The following is a 22,828-nucleotide window of genomic DNA, read 5'->3' as shown; positions in this document are numbered from 1 at the left end:
AAGAGGCCACATGGTGCTCTTTGCCTGCATCAGGCTCCCATGGATATCAATGGGTGTTATGTGTGTAGAGCAAGGGAAAGGTCTTGCTCCTAAAAAGTAGAGCAATGTGCTATCTGAGATAAGTTAGTATGTTCCCATGAGCTCATGTGTGTCCTAAAAGATGTCTTTGTCTTGAGGTCCTTAGGGTCTGGCTAGCAGTGAAGAGTCAATATTTGGTATATTTTTCAGTGGTTGAGTGTTACTAGGATGTTCTGAGTTTGTCAAAAATCTAGTGGTATTAAAGTCCAAACAAAAATATTTATCAAAATCTTACATGCCTCTACTTTGTTTAAGTGATATTTGCTGAATTTGTTCCTCTTACCAAATTTAAATGATTTATTTAAATATCTTTTCCCAAGACTTTTTTTTTTTAATTTTTTTTAACGTTTTTATTTATTTTTGAGACAGAGAGAGGCAGAGCATGAACAGGGGTCAGAGAGAGGGAGACACAGAATCTGAAACAGGCTCCAGGCTCTGAGCTGTCAGCACAGAGCCCGACGCGGGGCTCGGACTCACGGGCTGCGAGATCGTGACCTGAGCCGAAGTCGGACGCTTAACCGACTGAGCCACCCAGGCGCCCCCTTTTCCCAAGAGTTTTAAGACAAATGGTACTTGAATCCATAAATTTAAGAACCTTTTTGCTCATAGTCTATGGACATCAGGAAATGTAATCCTTATATTTCTCATTGTAATGTCATTGAGTTCATGTCATGCTTCATTGTACTTAGAATGCTGTTTTCAAACCTGTCTTCTGATTATTCCTTAAATATAAAATATAAACAGATTAATGAAAACACAATAAGTAAAACTGAGAGTAGTGTTAAGAAAGTAGAAATCAGCAGGGTGCCTGGGTGGTTTAGTCCGTTAAGCATCTGACTTAGGCTCAGGTCATGAGTGAGTTCGAGCCCTGGGTCCGTCAGGCTCTGTGTAACCGCTCAGAGCCTACAGCCTGCCTCGGATTCTGTGTCTCCTTCTCTCTCTGCCCCTCCCCTGCTCGTGCTTGCTTGCTTGCTCTGTCGCTCTCTCTCAAAAACAAAAATAAAGACATTAAAAAATTAAAAAAAAAAACGAAATTAGGAATCAGCTTTAGTTTCTCCCTTAAGGTTTATTATGTGACATGTCCTTAAGATTAGAACACTTAGTAAGTTTCATGTCATTTCTTTTCACTCATTGTTATGATTCTTTTTCCTAAGAGTTTTTCAACAATTTTATATGTAGAAACCCTTTATGAATACGTCAAGAGTCTTTGGTTTCTCCATGTAGTTACAAAGATGAAGTTGCATGTTCTAGGGGAAAAGGAGGGTATTAGTTTTTTGTTAAGTTTATTTATTTTTTTAGAGAGATGGTGAGAGCGTGCATGCAAGTAGGGGAGGGGCAGAGAGAGAGAGGGAGAGAGAATCCCAAGTAGGCTGGGCACCATCAGTGCAGAGCCCGATGTTGAGCTTGAGCTCACGAACTGTGAGATCATGACCTGACAGCATAACCTGAATTAGGTGTTTAACCAACTGAGCCACCCTGGCACCCCCGGAGGGTTTTAATTTTTATCTGAACGTTTTGTAAGAGGAGAACATTTCTGATCCGTGTCTAGCTTGTGAATAATACATATTAAGCAAATACATACTCCTGATATAGAAAACAAAGTTTTAAGGGCCTTTTTATATCATTATTTTATTAGATCTTCTCAGTAATGGTATTTTTTCACTTTACAGCAAAGTAAACGGAGTCTCAGTGAGTAAAATGATTTGCTTAAGTGTAGCAATTGACATTCCTTAAACAAGCTTCTCCCAAGTATAACTGAAAAATAGCCCTTGAGATGGGGAGATGGGACAATTAAAAAAATGCATTGTTTCACTCTGGATGTGGTCCTGGAGCAAAAAGAGGACTTTATGAAAAAACTAGTGAAATCCGAATGAAGTCTGGAGTTCAGTTTTTAGAAAATGTGTAAAGAGTTAAAATTCTTTGGGGGCACACAGGACAAAATTTCTGAAGACAACTGAGCAGATGAAAATCTTGCATGTGTACAAGTAGATACAAGAGGCTTTTTCAAATCCTGTTGCTTTTAATAGAGAAACTTTGGAAATAACCTAAATGCCTGTCAATATTATAATGGATAAATAAGTGATTTTATAATTGGGCAGTGAGTACTACTATATATCAATTAGAAAAATGAGCTAGAATTATATCAACAGACTTAACTTTTAAAGTTAATTTCAGTGAGTATAGCAGATTATTAAAAAAACCCTTTTTTTGGAATATGTTTTTAAATACATTCTTTATTTAAACATGATAATATATGCACATGGTTACAAAATCAAACAGTACAGAAGGATTTGTAATGAAAATGAATAGTTTCAGCTCTGGAGTTCTTCCCTTTTCTTCCCTTGTCCTTAAATGCCATTTGGAATCATGTTTTAGTTTTTCTGGTGGCCACTTACATGTCTCCAAATGAAATGTTTATATTGTTATTTTAAAAAATATGCTGTCTATAGACATGTTCTATTTTTGTTGTGACAGATGAAGATGTACCTTGCTTATAGACTGCTTTTGTTTTTTATAATTTAGTCTTATTTTTCATTGGATCCGTTTTTAAATGGATCATTCTTGTAATTTAAAAGTGAAATAGTTCTATAAAACTTATTACAAGAACCAGCAGTCCCTTCCATAACCATTTATGCCCACCACCCCAACTATTGTTTGCACCTAGAGGCAAGTACTGTAGACTTCTGTCTGTTTTGGAATTTGAATTGTATCATTAAATAATAGATTTTTAGATTGCCTTATTGTTTTTTTGTTTTATGCATTGTATATTGGATTCTTTCTGTGGAGGGTGAGCATTTAACCCACTCTACCCTCTTCTGCCATCAGACACATCACACTCCCAATCCTGTCCTCCAGTGTAGTTGTGTCGTTCTTTTGTCCAGATCATTGCTGTGTGTTCACATTGTTTAGTAAATGCTATTTACACTGGGGGCACCGAGTAAAATATGATGACTTTTCTCTTCTTGTACAACTTCTTGTGTTCTCTGGAGTTAATAATTATCTTTCTTCTTTGCTTAGTTTTCTAGGGACTTATCACAAATCCATCCCCAGATTGTCCCCAGTTGTTAAAATTTTCTCTCAATACGTTCAAATACATGAGGTATTTTATCTTTTCGTTTACTGTCCTCACAGAATTGTGGGAATCCATTCTGGATTGGTTGCCCTGTATCTCTGGGGCACTTATCCATCATTCTGGGGATACCATTTGCCTGCCCCTGTGTTAGTTCCTTGTTTGCTGCATTCCATTCCTTCCTCTTCCTTGGCTTACAGCCTTCTTTTGGTGAACTACCTTTGTAAGTAGTATCCTGAGGAAAGATGCAGGGAACATAATCTTGTGAGACCTCAGTGTTCTGGAAAAGTTTTTGCTACGTGCTTACACTTAATTGCTACTGTCTAGATTCAGAATAAATTTTCCTTCAGAATTTTGAAAGTGCTGACGTGTTATCTTTTAGACTTTTCATTATTGCTGTTTAAAAATCTCAAAATTGTTCTCCCTCCTTCTCTCTCTCTGTTTTTCCTTAGCTTCAGGGCAAATTTAGGATGGTGGTTCTCAGTCCTGGCTGCACTTGAGAATCATTTGGGAACTTAAACCAAATCTTAGTATGAGAGATTTTGAGGTAGTTGTTCTGGATGGGAGCCAAAACATGGTAATTCTATAAAGCTCCCTAGGTAATTCAAATATGCAGCCAAGGCTGAGAACTACTGTTTCAAGATCTTTTTCTCCAATATGCTAAAATTTCATGATGATATGTTGTGATGTGGGTCTCTTTTCATCCATCGAGCTACACACTTGATTGTCCCATCAATATGGAGACTTACATCCTTTAATTTTGGGAAGTTGTTTTTTCACATTAGAGTACTTAACAATTCAAGTATTTTTATTTGAAGTACAATGAGTTAGCATTAAGGCAGGTATCTTGGGTATCTGCACTTCAGGTAGATCTCTTAGAAGACCCATTCAAGGAAATTCACTTAATCCACCTTACAGAAGCCCATATCCTTCACATACTGATGGAAACACTGGCGGTACATATTGAGGCTGTATTTCTGGATCAGATTGTGCTAGTTTGAGCAGACACAGTAAGAGCGAGATCCCTGGCCAGATATCCTCAGATGGCCCCAATAGAGCTTCTGATGACCCATCTTGCAGTCTCAGATGCTACAAGGCAAAAGGAATTTTGGGAAGTTTTTTATTTCCTTTTCTCAAGTTACCCTGTTGTATTGTTTGTAGGTCCTCTGCTTGTCTCTTTTATTTTCTGTAGTTTATTCCTGCTGTTTTGGTTTCTAAGTGATTTCCTCAGTTTGACCTTTCAATCCTTCCACTGAAATTTTTCGTTTCTGTTTTTATTTTCCAAGAATTCATTTTTTATGGACTAACATTCTCCCCCCGACTCCGATCTTTATTGAGATAAAATTGACATATATCCTTGTGTAAGTTTAAGTTATACAATGTGATGATTTGATATATGTACATATTGTGAAGTGATTACCGCAATAAGGTTAGTTAATACATCCTTCAGTTCACATAGTTAGCATGTTCTTTTTTGTGATGACAACATTTAAAATTTACTCTTTTAGCAACCTTCAAGTATGAAATATAGCATTAGCTATAGCCACCATGCTGCTTACTCATTTTTCTGTTGAAAGTTTGTAACCTTTTGACCAATATCTCCCCATTTCCTCAACCCCCTGGCAACCATTCAGTCTACTCTCTGTTTCTGTTGAGTTAGGTTCTTTTCTTTTCTTTTTTATATGTTTTTATTTATTTTTGAGACAGAGAGAGACAGAGCATGAGCCGGGGAGGGGCAGAGAAAGAGGGGGACACAGAATCTGAAACAGACTCCAGGCTCTGAGCTGTCAGCACAGAGGCCGGGGCGGGGCTCGAACCCATGGACCGTGAGATCATGACCTGAGCCGAAGTCCAAGTCAGACGCTCAACTGACTGAGCCCCCCAGGTGTGCCCCGAGTTAGGTTATTTTAGACTCCACATATAAGTAAGATCATACATTTGTGTTTCCCTGCCTTATTTTACTTGGCATAATGCTCTCAAGGTTCATACGTGTTGTTGCAAATGGCGCTCAACCCAATGACCCTGGGATCACATCCTGAGCCGAAATCAAGAGTTGGATACACAACTGACCGAACCACCCAGGCACCCCTGCTCTAAGTTAATTTTTAAAAATCTATTACTTGTTTTAGTCCCCTCCTTTAACATTCAAGGCTTTCCTCAGAAGTTTTCCTTGGCTGCCTGCTTACTCATGTTTAAAAGCTGACTGTGGAAGCTCTGGCTGTGTGATAGACTTGTCAGTCTTAGCCTTTACTGTGGAATAATCTGCCTGGGCCATTGTGCTGCGGGGAACCTTGCTATCAGTGTCTCAAGGTCCTCTGTCATGGGCTGGTCAGATTCCGCAGAGAATAATACTTTCAACTCCAGCTGAAGGAACTGAGTGGGCAGGAGATGGTTGGAAGCTGTTCGTTTTTAGTATATGAACTCACACTTAGTCTCCTGTCTTATCTGTGTCTCGTCATGCAGATTAGAGACCCTGTCTCTGTTTCACTCTCTCCAGACAATAAATCTCGCCTTTTGGGGGCTGGGAAATCATCTGAGGGACGTAAATCTGCTTCTTACACCTTGCCCATCTGTTTCAAGTCCCACCTCCACCGTAATTTCCAAGGTTACCTGGTACCATGAATTTCTGGTGTGGTTTTTGGGAGTTTCAAGGTATGAATCAGGTTCGTTCTCTCAGCTTTCCTCAGGACTGGCTTAGGATTCAGTTCTCTGTTAGTTCAGGTACCACCAGTCCGTTTGCTTTCTAGCTCCCAAATGTTTTTTTTTTTTAACAATTTCTTTTCCTTTCTCCTTGTTTTTGGGGTGTATCCTACAAACAGATCCAATTACTGTCAGTGTAATGTGTTTTCAGCAGAGAGGGGAGGTAAGCTGTTAGTTCAATTTGACCTATTCAATCAGAAACAAGTAATGTGATTGTAAATGAAATATAAAGAGATAGTGAAAGGCTTTAGACTGTCATAATGATTCCATTTTGCATGTCAACTCTGAATTTCAGATTACTTGGTAAATGTAATGTCTGCAGAGGTCTGGCAATAGCTGGTGTTTGCTGTTCTTTGGTGGAGGATCATGCTGTAATTAGTAGGACTGAAAGTTAAATTTGGAAAAGTTATTTAAAGTCTTCTGCTGCAATGCAGGTTGACAGCCTGTATTAAAATAAAATGTTTAGTTTAGAAACCTTAAAAACACTGTGCGGTTTCAAAAAATTAAAAAAAAAAGGGGGGGCGCCTGGGTGGCTCAGTCGGTTAGGCGTCTGACTTCAGCTCAGGTCATGATCTTGCTGTCCGTGAGTTCAGGCCCGCGTAGGGCTCTGTGCTGACAGCTCATAGCCTGGAGCATGTTTTGGAGTTTGTGTCTCCCTCTCTCTCTCTGCCCCTCCCCCGCTCATGCTCTGTCTGTCTCTGAAAAATGAATAAACCTTAAAAAAAATTTTAAAAAACAAAACAACAACAACAAAAACACTGTGCAGTTTCAACGAAAGAGCTTGAATTATTATCCTTAAATCAGTCATTGACTATATTAGGATTTTTAAACATTCTCTTTTCTCAATCTCATGTGTACCTCAACCAGATGTCACAAAGAATACTCATAGATTACAACTCCTATCTATTTTTTCATTGTACATTTAAAGTATAGACTCTATAATGTAATAGTTCATTTTAAGACCTTTAGGGAATTGGTACAGGATCTTAAGGAACTTTTAATAAATACAATTTTTTGGGGGGGGCATTTTACTTATTACTTCTGTGTCAGGGGCAATGTGTACATTCTTCACTGCGTATTTGTTCAAGTTTAGAAAGCAGGTCCTTTTTTTCTTTTTAAATATATGAAATTTATTGTCAAATTGGTTTCCATACAACACCTAGTGCTCATCCCAAAAGATGCCCTCTTCAATGCCCATCACCTACCCTCCCCTCCCTCCCACCCCCCATCAACCCTCAGTTTGTTCTCAGTTTTTAAGAGTCTCTTATGCTTTGGCTCTCTCCCACTCTAACCTCTCTCTCTTTTTTTTTTCCTTCCCCTCCCCCATGGGTTCCTGTTAAGTTTCTCAGGATCCACCTAAGAGTGAAAACATATGGTATCTGTCTTTCTCTGTATGGCTTATTTCACTTAGCATCACACTCTCCAGTTCCATCCACATTGCTACAAAAGGCCATATTTCATTCTTTCTCATTGCCACGTAGTACTCCATTGTGTATATACACCACAATTTCTTTATCCATTCATCAGTTGATGGACATTTAGGTTCTTTCCATAATTTGGCTATTGTTGAGAGTGCTGCTATAAACATTGGGGTACAAGTGCCCTTATGCATCAGTACTCCTGTATCCCTTGGGTAAATTCCTAGCAGTGCTACTGCTGGGTCATAGGGTAGGTCTATTTTTAATGTTTTGAGGAACCTCCACACTGTTTTCCAGAGTGGCTGCACCAGTTTGCATTCCCACCAACAGTGCAAGAGGGTTCCCATTTCTCCACATCCTCTCCAGTATCTATAGTATCCTGATTTGTTCATTTTGGCCACTATGACTGGCGTGAGGTGATATCTGAGTGTGGTTTTGATTTGTATTTCCCTGGTGAGGAGCAACGTTGAGCATCTTTTCATGTGCCTGTTGGCCATCTGGATGTCTTCTTTAGAGAAGTGTCTATTCATGTTTTCTGTCCATTTCTTCACTGGGTTATTTGTTTTTCGGGTGTGGAGTTTGGTGAGCTCTTTATAGATTTGGGACTAGCCCTTTGTCCGATATGTCATTTGCAAATATCTTTTCCCATTCTGTTGGTTGCCTTTTAGTTTTGTTGATTGTTTCCTTTGCTGTGCAGAAGCTTAGAAAGCAGGTCTTTTTTTTTTTTTTAATTTTTTTTTAACGTTTTATTTTATTTTTGAGACAGAGAGAGACAGAGCATGAATGGGGGAGGGGCAGAGAGAGAGGGAGACACAGAATTGGAAGCAGGCTCCAGGGTCTGAGCCATCAGCCCAGAGCCTGACGCGGGGCTCGAACTCACGGACCGCGAGATCGTGACCTGAGCTGAAGTCGGACGCTTAACTGACTGAGCCACCCAGGTGCCCCAGAAAGCAGGTCTTAAATCACAATGTATTTGCTGAAATGAGAATAAGCTAGATTTTTAATGTTTACACTAACCAGAAACCTTTTTTCTTTTTGCAAATGGTTTTCTTTTTTTTTTTTAAGTTTATTTATTTATTTTGAGAGAGAGAGAGAGGGAGAGAGAGAGAATCCCAAGCAGGCTCTGCACTGTCATCGCAGAGCCTGATGTGGGGCTTGAGCTCATGAACCATGAGATCATAACCTGAGCCGAAATTGAGTCAGATGCTTAACCATCCAAGGCACCCCTGCAAATATTTTTCTCCTCTTCAAAGCATAGTGTTCTATCTCTGAACCTCTTTTGGTTGTTAGAATTCTTTGTGGGTAGATTGCTTTGCCTCCATTGTTTTATTTTGAAAAACTTAAAATCTATAGAAAAATTGAAAGAATGTATACTGTGTATACCCTTCACCTAGGTTTACTGATTGCTAACATTTTGGTGTGCTGTCTCCTTATTTTTAATTTTTATTGAATCATTAAAAATTAAATTTATATGTCATGATACTTTGTCCCCAAATAATTATGTGTGTATGTATTCAGAATAAGGACATTCTTTTACCTAATTGTGTTACCATTTTCATCCCTAAGAAACTTGTCTATAATCTTATTTCCTAGATTTCTCCAACCTTTAGCTACCAAATTCTTTTCTATTCCTTAGGACTCCCAAAATCTAAATAAGGATCATATGTTGTATTGGTTAGTGTATATCTTTAGTCTCATTTATTCTAGAAAAGGTGCCTTCTTATCAATTGTCTTAGAATGTTCCACAGTCTGTTTTTTTTTTTTTTTTTTAATCATTTCCTCATGTTTGGATTCAGGTTAAACATTTTCCACAAAAATGTTGTAGAGGTGATAGGGTGTATTTCTTACTGGATTATATCAGGAGATACATGCCGGTATATCCTATTAAATCTGATCACTTAATTAAGGTGTTATCTGCCAGGTCTCCATTGTAATAATATCCTTTTTGGGTACTTTTTCTCTCTTATAATTAATGCATTATCTGTGAGTAGTTTGTACATATCCTCTTCCCCAGTAACTTTTTACCCAATGATTAGGATCCTTGATCCTTGCCTAATTCAATTATCTAATAGTAAAAATTTCTTTCTCATTTATTAGCTGGCATTCTTCTGTAAAGAATAGCTTTCCTTTGTCCCCTGTTGCCCCTGCCCCACTCCCTGTTTTTTTGTTTTTAAACTTCACTGTTGACTTATGTTTTCTTTTTTTATTCAGTGTGTTAGAATCCATTGCCATTGCTATTCTTTTGATGCTTGAATTCTCCAAAGTTGAACTAGTGGGAGTTCCTTGAAGCTGACTTCTGTGTCTTTTTACTATGTTCTTATTAATCTTTAAGCATTTCTTTGCTTTCTGGAATAACAAGATGTTTCAAGCTCACTTTGTGCTTTCCCTGCCCCAGATCTGGAATCAATTATTTCTCTAAGGAGTTCTAGTTTATTTCAACGGGGCTTTGTATTTCATAATCAAGATCTGGACACTAGATGTGCTTAATGCTGCCTGGTCATCATTGTTTCTAGGTCCTTTTAATAGAAATAGTTAGGATATAGATGTCTGTTTTACAAATCATAAATTTATTACTGATACTCACTATTCAAATCTAATACCATGGGACCCTTTACCTTCTCCCATTCTTTCTTCATGCTTCCCAGCAACATTCATATGTTTCCCCAATTGCTGTCTCCTATAGCATATATAAAATAGTGCATCAGTTACTGCACCTTATTCTTACCAATTTTACTTGGTTTCAGGGAACAGAAATTTCACTCAGACTACTGGAAAAGGATTAAAGGATAAAGGATTTAGTGTGAGGGTACATTGTGGCCTTGGATATAAGGCAGCCTTTGGCTTGTTCTCTTGGCCTAGAATGGTTTTTCTTGTTCATTCTAGGTGTCTCTGCTTCTTGTCTCTCACCTTAAACTTTCCCAAGTGTGGAAGAATTTATTAGGTTGATTATTACTCTCTAATAAGTAGCATTCCTGTTGGGCAGCTTCTGAGCAAAGTACCTTTGGTACTATGGGCCAAGGGCAGGGAAATGGGCATTTCTTTTGTTGAAAGCATCTGGCTGCTTTCTTTTGTTTGGTCTTTGTAATCTTTGGGTACATTTAGGTTTCTTGGGCTAGTACAAACCTATTTTTATTATTTTATTTTTTAATGCAGTTACAGACTCCTTCACCCAGGGATATGGTTAATGCTATGTTTTAAGCTCATGAGTAATTTAGAAAATAAGGTAATGAAACATGTTTTGTTTCTAACTTGCCAACTAGCACAATGTAGTTTCTTTCTGAACAAATTAAAGTAAATACACAGGGCAGATATATTTAGTTACTGATGACATATTCTTAGACGTAGCCCAAAAAGAGGAAAAAGGTGTGTGTTCTCTGTAGATTTCTAAATGAGAAAGTGTCCAAAGTGTGTAAACTTGATGTTCTGAGAATAATGGTTTTTATCTGCCGTAGGTGTTAGTGACAGAATTAACAAGAGAATTTGTAAGATGTAGCATAAAACAGTGAAAAGACTATAAGCTTTAAATTTTATAGACTTAATTTCCAAGTTTGGTGTGGCTTATTCAAATTTTTGACATTGGGGGGCGCCTGGGTGGCTCAGTCGGTTGAGTGTCCGACTTCGGCTCAGGTCATGATCTCATGGTTTGTGGGTTTGAGCCCTGCATCGGGTTCTGGGCTGACAGCTCAGGGCCTGACGCCTGCTTTGGATTCTGTGTCTCCCCCTCTCTCTGCCCCTCCCCCACTCATGCTCTGTCTCTCTCTGCCTCTCAAAAATAAAGAAACGTAATAAAAAAAATTAATAAAATGTTGTGACATTGGGTAAATGACTAATGCATTCTGAACCTTATTTTTTCTCTTTTGTAAAACGGGCATCATAGCACCTACTGTCTGTCATAGTAGATAGTAGGTATAAGTGAGAAACCATAGGGATTGGACAAAAAAAATTTTTTTATTTTAACCTTCTGGAAAGTCAGAGATAACCAGCTCTGGAGAAATAATGGATTCCCAATGTTAGTAAGTGAAAGCATGGCCAGGAAGAGTAACAGGACAGTCTCCAAGAAGTGTGATCTGAACACCCACGGAGCAGCCTGTGCATACGGAGAAATGAGGGAGTGTCTGTAGCTGGAGGTGGACTGCTGGAACTCCATCTGGTAGAGGCTGAAGCCTGATACCTTTTGAGGTCAGGCAAGGAAGAGTTCCTGTTCCCGGTAGTGACTCAGTGATTCCATGCTCAATATGAGAACTCTGGGGGCTGAGAGGTGGAAGGGATAGACTTTCCTGTCTCTTTCTGTACCATCCCTTACCCCCCTGCCTCTGTAGGGTGAAGTTGTAAGCCATATAAAGTGGAATTATCTACTCTTATTAATAAAATAATTGGAATTCTTTGTGCCAAGGACTCCTAATAAAGGATTTTACTGTGTTTATAAATATTTGTAAATAAGTACAGTATTTTACATAGCAGCCCTAATCATAATAGCTAGGAGTTGGAAGCAACCCAGATGTCCATTGATGGGCGAGTGGATAAACAAAATGTTGTTTGTACATACAGTAGACTATTATTCAGCCTTAACAAGTAGGAAATTCTGACACGTTGTGCAGCATAGGTGGGTCTTGAGGACATTATGCTAAGTGAAATAAGCCAGTCACAAAAAGACAAATACTGTATGATAACACTTATATGTAGTATCTACACTAGTCAAATTCATAGAAACAGAAAGAATGGCAGTTTCCAGGGATGGCAGGTGGAGGTGGAGGTGGGGGCAGGAACAGAATGGTTGTTTATTTGGTACAGAGTTTCAGTTTTGCACGATGAAGAAGTTCTGGAGATTGGTTGTGCAACAATGGGAGTATACTTAATACTAATGAACTCATAGTTAAAAATGGTTAAGATGGTAATTTTTATGTTACACAGTTTTTTTTAACCATAGCAATAAATAAACACAGTATTTAAACAGATACTGCTTATATAATAGAGATGTATTTGTGTGCTGTGTGTATGTATATATGTATACATATACACACAGATATATACATTTCTATATATGGTTATAAAATACAAATACTTAAAAATTAGATCTAAATGTGTTTCATGTTGTGCTATTTCAAATAATATCCTTGCTAATACTAAAAATGATATAGTCTTTTTGCAGGATAATGTATTTTTTCATGTTGACTGAAATTTCATTTGTAAGAATTTATTATAAGGGAAAATAAGCATACACAAAGGGCCAACAAGGGTGTCGTTTACAGCACTGTATATAATAATGATAAAAAGTTGGGAACAAGTATAATTGTTTAATATTGGGGAATTGGTTAAATAGATTATGGTGCATCCATCATTTAACTGAAACAGAGTGTTACAGAAATGTATATTCATGTTGAAAAATACCTGGATGCTGTTAATACTTGAAAAAAAGTAGATTCTGTGTCTAAATGACACAACTCAAGTTTCTTAACTCTGCATTCTTCTCCATAGTCACTATACACAGAAGGTTTCTCTTGATTGTGCAAATAATCTCCAGTCCTTTTTTCAAGAGCTAGATACCAACTAATAGTGTATCTTCCACAATTATTTCATATGCTTTTGCTTCTCAAAATATTTGATGATGAAGAGTTTAATAGAGCATTTCTCTTTGTAACTGTCAAAATTAAATTTAAAAGTTCAGAGTTTCATTTTTAAGAGAGTGTGTATTTCATGAAAGTTGTGTTTTTTTCTTTCCTAATATTGATTTTATCAAGTTAATATTGTACTCACTTGTACAAAGGAAGTTATTAAACCATTCCTAGTTAGAATTCCTTAATAGCCATGCTTCTTTTTTTCTTTTTTAAAAACAAAGTCTGGCATTTATTGAATCATTAATAATCCCTAAGTATGATGATCAAAAAAACCCCCCATGAGTAATTAGTATTCTTCTCTTTGATTTTAAATCTGAAATGTTGGAAGTCTAATGTTATCTTTTGTGGTGTATGTTACAGTGTTTCACGTTTTTCCATGCTAACCCTGGTGAGAATTGTAGCCTGTCTTAGATAATGAAGTACTTCAGTTCATAAAATACCTCAAGCTATTTTGTATCATTTCTCCAGCGTCTAGGAATGCAAAATATTTAGTCTAGTTTGTTTTAGAGATCCTGTACTTCCAAGTCAAGTCTTGGTTTAAGTGGCCTTGGTTAAATTACTATATCTCCTTGAGCATCAATTTATTCATCTGAAGTAAAAGCAAAGATGATAAAAAGGATGCACATACTTAATTTTTGTTAATAGAATATTGTTCATTCCACGGGCATTTACCTTAGGGAAGTTTCACTATACATGCTCAGATGCAGAGTCCCCTGTGCTATCAGACTTTGGTAGCTTAAACACCCTGGTGCCTCATGCCCCTCATTTATAAGATGGAAGTAGTAATTGTACCTGCATCATAGTTACTGTGAGATGAAATGAGTTATTACATGTAGATTGCTTGGAATACTGCCTGGCACATGGTAACTCAATAAATTCATTGAGTGTTACTGTTAACTGTCTTTGTTCAGACTCTGATGACATTTTCTAATCCAAAACTCAGCACTTCAATAAGTTAAAATCTACAAATTGGTAGATAATTTTTACTATGCAGTAAATCATGGTTTCAGGGAAATTGCACTCTGCCTAGTGATGAACTTAGATTTGGCTTTTTAGGCAACTAATTTCCCATTTTAGTAGACTAAGAACATAAGAAGTGCAAGATTCCTCATAGTGAGGATTTCTGTCTGACCTTGGAGTTGAGAATTTAGGCTATTTTCTCATGAATGTAATGATACCCATAAAATATTTCTGAACCCATTTTCTCAGCCATCTGTGGTTATGGCAGTTGCTGTCTGATCTTCTAAGGTATGAGTTTTAAAAAGGCACGTGACACACATCCAAGTGATGAGCGATTTTCTTTCTCATTATTGATGGACCTTTGCTATCAATGTATGGGACACTTCATTATTCTTAGGGACATCTTGGGTTAAAATAGACTGGAATGTTAGGAGCACGATTTCAAGGGGAGGGATAATCAGGAACTCTAGGGCTTGGAGATGAACACAGAGATCAACAAGTAGGTCTTTGGCTTTCATTGTGGACTGATCAGGAACTTAAACACTGGAACAAGGTCAGACAAGATTAGTGTTCAATTCTGAAGAAACCAGGTTTCCTATCTGCTAGTAGAACAAGCACACATTTGTCAAATGTGAGGGATCTTTAAAAAATGGGGTGAACATGAAAATTTTAAGGGCTACCTCTTGTCACAGTCTTAAGGCTTGGAGGTGGGGGAATGAATCATGTCCTGGAAGCAGACTCTTGTTTAGTTTTGTTTTTACAAAATTTGAGATGAGCGCGCGTGTGCACACACACACACACACACACACACACACACACACACATTTAACTCATGTATGATAGGTACTGAGGTGGGTCTCAAGGATGAGAAGGTGATTTCTCAGAGAGTTAGCTCCAACACAGTGATAGGGTTATAGAGTGATAATGTTGATATGTGAATATAGATAGATCGATGTAGGGGCCTATAGATGCTCAACTTCCTTCAAGTATAAGGAAACTAAGTAACAACAAAATAAAAAATAAGGAAGACTTTGGGCTCCAGCAGGCTCTCAAATCTGTAATCTGTTTGTTATATTCCTGCCTCAATTCTGCACAGTGATACTGCCCTGGACAATTTTGTTTAATTTTTGTGTTCAAAATTCATGGTGTTGATTAGGGGAGACAGAGATAAGTGAAAATCTCCCATTTCCTTGGAATCCAGTTCCTTGGAATCCAAGTACTTCTTAGATCTATTCAAACTTTGCGTGTGTACATACATAGAATAAATTTGCAACAATGGAATACTGAAGCCAAGGGATATGCATATTTAAATTTTGTTAGGCTTTCTTTTGCATTTTTTAGTATTTCATATAGTACCTAACATGATGCAACTAAATACATGTTGGTTGTTTCACTCTTTTCTTGTGGAGGGGGATGCTTATTCCTCATTCCTGTGATGGAGAGTCCATTAGTGTAGTACTTATACCTTCCTGCACCTTTTCAGGAGAGCAGAGGGGATTTAATCTGATTGGTGAGTTTGAAGTGAGGAAGCAGGCATATGTGGACCACTACTTCTTCCTCTGTCTCTTATGAACAAGCTGCCCATAGCTCAGCCTGTTCCACCATGCCGTAAGTTTTGTAGGGACATGCTGTTCCATCTGCAGGGTACCATGCTGCCTGTGACTGGGACGGCAAGTCTGTTCAGGTATGAGTCTCAGTATTTGGACACTACCTCCTTGTCTGTAGTAAGTAATGTTCTCCAATTTAGGTTTTATTGGCAATAAAGCTGAAGTTTTGGTCTTCTGTTTGCTTTCTTCTCCTATCTTATCCACATAACTAAATTGTTTCTCTTAAGATTTATCTCTTTTATCCATTTTATCTCATTTCTCAATTGGTTCCGAGTTTGGGCAGGAAGCAGGGCTTCCTATTTGTTGCATCTCAAGACATAAATGGCTTGTATTTCTTTGTTTATACTTCCTTGCATTTCTGAGTTTAATTACATGCTGTTTAGTATTTGCATAGAGAAAGCAGGGTTAATTCAAGTAAAGTGTTAGGAACCACTACCGAGGAAAGAACAGATAGGCATTTTCATCTCAGCATGGAGATGAGCAACATTCATTCTTAATTTCTAGTAAAGTAGTTTGTAAGACATAATAAGCCCTGTTAGGGTGCCCAAACTTGCATATGTACTCCACTAGTGTAATTGTTAAAATTTTCAAATCAAGCTGTCGTAGTGTCTGTCTCCTCAAAACTCTCTTTCTGTTTGGTATGTAGAAGACCTTCAAGTCTTGATTTGACTGTGGTTTTTAAGTAGACCATTTGTGTTGTAATGCTACACACAATAAAATCCCTAGGTGTGATAAAGGAGGTTTGGTGAGCAAGACATTTAAAGATTTAAAAAATAAAAATGAATAATTTAGGTGTAGAATTGGTCTATTTAAAAAATATTTTTAGTAGGAAGCTTAGGTCCAGAGTCTTGTTTTTCTCAGAATATTTTTCAAAATATGCAACCTCTTTGAAGTTTTTAAAAAATTTAAGAGAACTTTTTAGAAGTTTTTAAATTGTAGAAAACTTGTAGGACAGTGCAGATAGTTCCTGAATACCCTGTGCCTAGTTTTCCCTGTTGTTAGCATCTTACGGTAGTACGCACATTTGTCACAGCTAACTGACTAACACTCATACATACTACCTTTAATTAAACTCCATACTTGAGTTGGATTTCATTGGTTTTTCCTTAATATCCTTTTTCGATTCCAGGATCCTATCCAGGATACCACATTATATTTAGTTGTTATCTCTTTAGTTTCCTCTGGGCTGTGACATTTTCTTAGACTTTACAAGTGTTTTTGTTTTTAAGATTTATTTATTTATTTATTTATAAATTTAAATTCAAGTTAGTTAGCATACAGTGTAATCTTGGTTTCAGGAGTAGAACCCAGTGATTCATCTCTTACATATGACACCCAGCGCTCATCCCAACGGGTGCCCTCCTTAATGCTCATCACCCTTTTAGCCCATCCTGCTACCCACCTCCTCTCCAGCAACCCTTCATTTGTTCTCTGTATTTAAGAGTCTTTTATGGTTTGCCTCCCTTTCTGTTTTTATCTTATTTTTCCTTCCCTTCCCTTCCCTTATGTTCATCTGTTGTGTTTCTCAGATTCCACATACGAGTGAAATCACGATACCTGTCTTTCTCTGACTTATTTCGCTTGGTGTAATATGCTCTAGTTCCATCCACGTTGTTGCAAATGGCAAGATTTCATTCTTTTCATTGTCCAGGAGTATTCTATTATATATATATAATAGAATATATTATATAGAATATAATATAGTATATATATAGAATATATACACACACACACACACACATACATACATACATACATACACACACTACCTCTTCTTTATCCATCATGGACATTTGTGCTCTTTCCATAATTTGGCTCTTGTTGATAGCTTTGCTATAAACACTGGGGTGCGTGTGCCCTTTCAAATCAGCATTTTTGTATCCTTTGGGTAAATACTTAGTACCGCAGTTGCTGGGTTGTAGGGTAGTTGTATTTTGATGACCTTGACAGTTCAAGGAGTACTGTTTGGATATTTTGTAGAATGTCCTTCAATTTGTATTTGTCTGATGTCTTTCTTGTGGTTTGGAATTACAGGGTTTTGCAAGAAGGACCACAGAGGTGAAGTGCCCTTCTTAACTCATCATATCAAGGGCATATGCTTTCAACTTGACTTTCTGTGGTGTTAATCTTGATTACCTCTCTGAGGTCATGTTTGCTAGGTTTCTTCCTTCCTTCATCTTTACATACCCTGTTCCTTGAAAGCAAGTTACTAAGTGCAGCCTGTACACATGAGATGCAGAATTAAGCTTCACATCCTTGAGAGAGGACTATCTACATAAACTGTTTGGGGTTCTTCTTTGAGGAAAATTTTTCTCCCCCATTTATCTTTTTATTCCTTTAGTCATTTATATCAATGTGGACTTGTGGATGTTTATTTTATACTTTGGGTATAATCCAATACTCTTTTACTTGTCTTGTTTTTCAAAGTATTCCAGCATTGGTCATTAGGTGCTCTTGCAGGCTGGTTCCTGTGTGTCTTTTTTTGTTTTTAAAAATTTTTAAAAGTGTTCATTTATTTATTTTGAGAGAGAGAGAAAGAGAGAGCGAGTGTGTGGGCAGGGGACAGGCAGAGAGAGAGGGAGAGAGAGAATCCTAAGCAGGCTCCGCCCTGTCAGTGCAGAGCCCAATGTGGGACTTGATCCCTTAAGCTGTGAGATCATGACCTGAGCCGAAATCAAGAGTCCGATGCTCAACTGACTGAGCCACCCAGGTGGCCCCTGTGTGTCTTTGACGTGCCCCCATTGCTTTGTTTTTTGAGCACTTCCTTACTTTTCTGACATTACAAGATGGAACCCCTTGGGTGGCAGACAGCTATTGCAGTCATCTCAAGGCCCAGTGGGGGCCAGAGACAATCTGCTTCTGGGCTCTCTCATGTGCTTTTGGCCGGCCTCAGTTCTTTGCTTGCTGTTGGCCAGAAGCTACAACATGCTCACATCATGGCAGCTTGCTTTCCTCAGAGCCAGAGATCCAAGAGCAATGGCGAGAGAATGGGCACCGGAGGGTAAGACTCTTTTGTTTATGACCTAATCTTGGACCGTATGCAGTTGGTCACACAGGTAGCCCTGGTACAGTGTGAGACGAGACTACATAAGGGTGTGAATAACAGAAGATATGGATTATTGGGAGTCATCCTGGAGGCTGGAGTCATCCCCAGTGACTTTGAGTGGACCTAACTATCGGCCAGCCTTTCTGAGGGAACTAGTTCATATGTGAAAAGTTATTGTAGGGCAGCCTATAATAAAGTTACTTGTAATTCTGATTGTTCTGTTGTACTAATTGACTCTCATTGTTTACTTTGGATAGACTCATAAATTCAAATATAATTAAGATTGTTAAAGATCATATAGTATATCCCTCAATTTTATGACTTTTTTTAGAATTGAGATTCTGAAAGGTAATGCCTTGATCAGAGTCACATGGCTAATCAGTTGCAGTTCAAGGAACAGATTGAAGGTATTTGACTCACAGTGGAGTGCTGTTTCCACTGTGCAGGCTCCTCCCCTGTGCTCCGCTAGTACAGAGAGTGTCATTGCAGTAAAAATGTCAGTTTAAGAGACTTTTTCTCATGGCTTAGCTAATAAATAACATGTATTTTTATTCTTATTTTCTATCACATGAAATAATTCAGATGTTATATTGAAAATTTGCTCTATATTTTTTAATGCATAAATTTGACATTTGATTTTACCAAATGATAAAGTGCATATGTAACAGAAATTGGCTTAGAAAGTCTAAAATTATATCTACTTTAAATGTTGAGATTTTGATAGGTCAGCTTTTTTCACAGACTTAATATTTATTTATTTTTTTAAATTAAATTTTTTTAAATTATAATTTATTGTCAAATTGGTTTCCATATAACACCACCCAGTGCTCATCTGAACAGGTGCCCTCCTCAATGCCCACCACCCACTTTCCCCTCTCCCCCACCCCCCCATCAACCCTCAGTTTGTTCTCAGTATTTAAGAACAGACTTAATATTTAAAACAGCCTGGACCCCACATAGTAGGGTGTAACTCTTCACTGTTTCCATTGCGGTTTCTTTTTCAGAGTGAATTTTGTTAGTGACACTGTTAATCTTCTGTTTTCTCACCTGCAGTATTAACACTTTATATAGAAGTCACTGTCCTAGTGTCTTGGAAACCATAGGGCAAGTCTAGCAGTCTTGCAATGGGGTTTTTCTCTAGGTTAGAAGTTTTTAAACTGAGGTTAAAAGTCAGGTACTCCATACAGTTGAGGTAAAAGTTTGCCTTCATGTACATGTACTGTGTACATTTGGAAGAAATTTGACAGGTTTTATCACGTTCTTAAAGGGACCTATGATCCCTAAACTATTAGTGGCTCCCATTTACATGTTGCAGTTTGGTTCTGTAGGTGTGATTAGTATGTGCAGTTTGTGTTCATGGCGGGCAGTATACAGATATTTCTCGTTCTTTGGATAGGAAAATGGAATCTTAGCATTTTGCCCATAAGTACTCAAAAACAGAACATACACCTGACTGTTTTGAGCCAGGTTTTTGTACTCATTTGGTGATTATTTGTACATTTAGAATGGCTGGAAGTAATAATTTTTATTGTTTAATGGTTTACAAACAGTTTAATAGTCTACATTCAACACAGAAAATTATAGTGTCTCCTTAAATGACACCACATTCTTTAACTATTACATTACAGACAGAGTCAGAATGTCAGTTGGACAACTGCTCTTTGCAGACAATTTTAGTCACATACCAGTGCGAGGATTAGCATTAGCTTAAATTGGGGACCCTTTGTGAAAGAATTTATGAACTTCTAAAGTAATACCCAGTTTTCTTAGGTAATGTTTATAATTCGATTCCCTTTTGAAGAGATTCTATTATCTAACAGGAATGTAGTTTAGATATCTCCTGATAATTGTGTGGTCACAGAGTTATTTTAAATGATAAGCTATTTTGGGATGTGGTAGCTCTAAGACCTGTGTGTAAATTGTCCAGAAGAGATACTTTTATAAATAGCGCTTTCCCTTTCTCAAACTCCTACCTTACCCCTTGATAATTTAGTTTCCTGGCTGGTTATTTGTTTACATTTTTAAAGGCAGCAGGCATGCGAGTCACATGTTAAAGGGTGTAGCAAAAACAAGTCTGGGGAAAATTCTAGTTCGTCTTGTGAAACACTAATTACTTTGCAGGACTCAAATACAGAGAACATGGCAGAGTTGTGTTCTATAAGCAGTAGACCTGAGCCCTGAACTCTGGGCAGATGTGTAGAATAAAATAGGGCATCTCACACTCTGGGTTTTAATCTGTTAAGAGAGTTTGCAGTTAGGAACAGTTGTGGTATTTTTTGATTGAGTTAGGTTGATTTTCATCTGAACCACTGAGTTATGTTTATTGAATCACTTTGAAACTTTGACAGTTTGAAGATAACATACAGTGTAGAAATTATATCATACTTTATGGTGTAATGCCAAGACCATGAGGCTTTGAAGTCAGTTGGGTTTTGAAAGCCCAGCTATGCTATTTTTAAGCTGGGGCCTTTCATTATTTAATGTGTCTAAACCTCAGTTTATAACTTTATAAATTTATAACTTCCTGGTTACTATTACATTACTTAACTTCTTTATGTGCTTTTGAGCAATTTAATGTGAGCACAGACATTGATGAAATCACATAGGCAAAATTATAATTGGAATAGGTGCTCTGAAGGGCCGATTCACGGAGCAATGAGAAAATATAATGGGGTTCGATGGAAGGAAATAAGCAAAAGAATGTTGAAACTAACTCTTTAGCTGACGTTTTGGTATAATTGTATTGCTTTCCTTAGACATGGTTTTTGATGTTTTATTTCTGCTTGTATTATCCTTTTTCTGCACGTCATCTTAACTTCTTTTTGGAAGTGGGCAGGATATGTATAATGTAATGAGAGAATAAGGATTTTGAGGGTAGGAATAATTATTTTATTAACAGACTTGTAGAACAGTTTTAAGTTTATAAAAAAATGGCCATAAACTATAGAGTTCCCATATACCCCTTCTTTCCCATAGTTTTCCTTCTTGTTAAATTAACATTTTGCATTAATGTGGTACATTGCTTACAATTAATGAACCAATATTGATACATTATTATTAACTAAAATCCATAGTTTACATTGGGTTGTTGTACTGTTTTTTGGGTTTTGACAAATGTGTAATGTGTATTATCTACCTTTACAGTATCATACAGATGAATTTCACTGCCCTAAAAATAAAATGATCCACTTGTTTATTCCCTCTTTTCCGCCCTTTCCTTAGCCTCTGGAAACCACTGATCTTTTACTGTCACTGCAGTTTTTGCTTTTTCTAATAGTTGGAATCCTACAGTATGTAGCCTTTTCATATTAGCTTCTTTCACTTAGCAGTATGCTATTAAGTTTCCTCCATATCTTTTTGTGGCTTAATAGCTCATATTTTCTTTTTCTTTATTTTTTTGTTAACAGTAAAAAATTAAAAAAATAAATTTATACCCCCTTTACTCATTTTTTATTAACACTAAATATTCTATTGTATGGATGTACCATAGTTTATCCATTCATCTATTGAAGGACATCTTGCATGCTTCCAATTTTTGTCAATTATGAATAAAGCTGCTGTAAACATCAATTTGCAGATTGTTGTATGGACATAAGTTTTCAGTTCATTTGAGTACATATCTATGAGGGTGTTAATGGATTATACGGTAAGACTGTGTTTAGCTTTGTAAGAAACTGAACTGACTTCCAAAGTGGCTGTACTGTTTTCCATTTTTGTCAGCAATGAATGAGAGTTTCTGTTGATCGATGTCCTTGTCAGTATTTGATGTTTTCGGTTGTTTTAGATTTTGGTCATTTGGGTGTTTAGTGGTATTTTATTGTTGTTTGTTTTTGCAATTGTCTAATGATGTAAAATGTACAACATCTTTTCATATGCTTATTTGCCATTTGTATATATTCTTTGGTGAGGTGTCTTCAGATCTTTTGCCCTCTTTTCAGTTAGGTTGTTTGTTTTCTTATTTTTGTTGAGTGAGCTTTTTAAAAATTTATTTATTTTGAAGGAGAGAGAGAGTGCTCTCATGCACGTGCACAAGTGGGAGAGGGGCAGAAGGAGAGGGAGAATTGCCAGCAGGCTCTGTGTTCTGCATTCCTCACCGAGTGTGACATGGGGCTTGATCCCATGACCATGAGATCATGACCTGAGCCAAAATCAACAGCTGGACACCCAACTGATTGAGCCACCCAGGTGCCCCCTTGTTGAGCTTTAAGTGTTCTTTGTATAGTTTAGATAATAGTCCTTTTTCAGATATGTTTTTTGCAAGTATTTTCTTTTGATCTGTAGCTTATGTTTTCATTTGCTGAGCAGTGTCTATTGAAGAACAGAAGTTCTTAATT

At 37.3% G+C, this 22,828-nt stretch overlaps 1 protein-coding gene and 1 pseudogene across 11 annotated transcripts in view; one reads left to right on the top strand and one right to left on the bottom strand.

Moving 5' to 3' along the window:
- DST (dystonin) overlaps positions 1-22,828 on the top strand; it is a 496,251-nt gene that overhangs the window by 168,392 nt on the left and 305,031 nt on the right. The window lies entirely within an intron of this gene.
- LOC131514383 (small ribosomal subunit protein uS14-like) lies at positions 4,051-4,221 on the bottom strand (annotated as a pseudogene).

This window comes from Neofelis nebulosa, chromosome 6 (genome assembly GCF_028018385.1).
Source record: "Neofelis nebulosa isolate mNeoNeb1 chromosome 6, mNeoNeb1.pri, whole genome shotgun sequence".
NCBI lineage: Eukaryota > Metazoa > Chordata > Mammalia > Carnivora > Felidae > Neofelis > Neofelis nebulosa.
The sequence above is the reverse complement of the archived record's forward strand: the minus strand, read 5'-3'. Positions and strand labels throughout refer to the sequence as shown.